General features: G+C 50.8%; 1 non-coding gene across 1 annotated transcript; it reads left to right on the plus strand.

Moving 5' to 3' along the window:
• The first annotated feature begins 371 nt into the window (after nt 1-371).
• On the plus strand, nt 372-445 carry TRNAT-UGU (transfer RNA threonine (anticodon UGU)). Its single transcript has one exon. It is a non-coding gene; the product is annotated as a tRNA-Thr (tRNA).
• The last annotated feature ends 1,233 nt before the right edge of the window (nt 446-1,678 follow it).

Raw genomic sequence — 1,678 nt, forward strand, 5'->3', positions numbered from 1 at the left:
CATATCATTTTATCAAACTATCAAATTATGCGCGGACGCTACTGGTGCCTTTTGTGATGATGACACGCTCCTGTGAAGTTGGAGCTACTGTGAAGTTGGAGCCAGCGCTTGGTCTCTCATCAAGTCACTGAATAGTGCCACCCTGGCATTTGCACCAGACGTGAGGATGACACCAGGAGCACGCGTGGACTCCTGCGGACTCTGCCCGGGCCTTGGACATTGGATTCAGAAACGTGCATCTTGGGCAGCGGTCTGTGCAGAGGGAACCGCTGATACAAAGGAGACGGCTGGGACCTGCTGGGAGCGGGTGTGCAACTGCCAGCTCTTCACTGGTGTGAGATGTGGAGGGGGGCGCAGCCCTTACTCCTATGGGTACTGTGGCTTAGTTGGTTAAAGCACCTGCCTTGTAAACAGGGGAGCCTGGGTTTAAATCCCAGCAGTGCCTACCTCTTCATAGCTCACTACAAAGCCCCAGTTTCCTACCTTTGGAGCAGGATTGGTCCTGGTGTCAATATGTAGCTTCCTGGCTCCTTCTTCCCACTTTGTGGGACTTTGGTAGACCCCTCTTCTTGCTACAGCAACTAAACCTGTCTCTAATGAATAAGAAATGGGTTCTCCTGCAGGATACGTGCAGTGTTTAGAGTGGGGCAAAATCAGAAAAAATGAGATCTCTTCCCTGTTTCTATGTGCAACTGCAGGCCTGTGCAATGTAAACTCCTATTCGTCATAGGAAATGCATGTTTCTGAATGCTGTTCTTCTTGTCAAGAGACTGTCTCGTGTTTTAAAGGTCCTCTTTGGTTGTCTGGGCCAGGCCCAAGTGAAAGGAAACTAGATCCCAGGAGCCGCGCCGAGCGCCACAATCCAGATTCCAGGGGCATCCTTTCTGAAATAGGGTTTTTGATTTGGACTTTCCAAATGCATTTAATGGGTCACAGATCAAGGATGGGTAGGAAACCATCAAGGAGAAAAATCATCTAGAAATGGGCCGAGAGAGAGAGAGAAACTGTACGAGAAGCTGAGTCTTGCTGGTGCCTGGGAAACTCCTTTGGACCCTCTGGGTACTTCTACATGAGATGCTTTAATGAGCATTACATTCATCTGATGTGCATTAAAGCACGGCCGTAAAACCATGCACTAGGCTAATGAACGTTTGATTAGTGAAATGTGCATTTTTCTAATACCTGAAGATAAAGAGAGTTTTTACACATGCTCTAGGGTACAGGGGAAGGTGCTTTAATTAAAGTGGATCCAAAAGCCACCCAAATTCAAGCACCTGGAGTGTCTCATATATCAGCATCCCCGCACTTCAATACGTCAAACAAGCTTTAGTGGTAGTGCCCCTGCCACCATTTTGAAGCACGGGGACACTGTTACATGAGACGTGGCGGCTGGCTGTAATCACAGCGTGTATGAGCAGCCTCCTGGCTCATGTACAGTCACCAGCAGTTACTAGATTTAATGCTCGCGAGAGCACCCTGGCTGAGACTCCCTCCAAACAGGGGGCAAGGACGGCTTCTCTGCCACCCCTGCCTGGCTGTAGCTCCCTGGGGCCAGCTTCTGCCTGCCTCCAGCTCGTGGGGGTTTCCTTGGTGGGCCTGTCTGGGCAGCAGCAGTGCTGCACAGGCCCGGCTGGAGCAAGGAGGCTCTGCTGCTTGCTCCCTGGCCCCTGGGCATTGT

This window comes from Alligator mississippiensis, chromosome 11 (genome assembly GCF_030867095.1).
Source record: "Alligator mississippiensis isolate rAllMis1 chromosome 11, rAllMis1, whole genome shotgun sequence".
NCBI classification, from domain to species: Eukaryota; Metazoa; Chordata; order Crocodylia; family Alligatoridae; genus Alligator; species Alligator mississippiensis.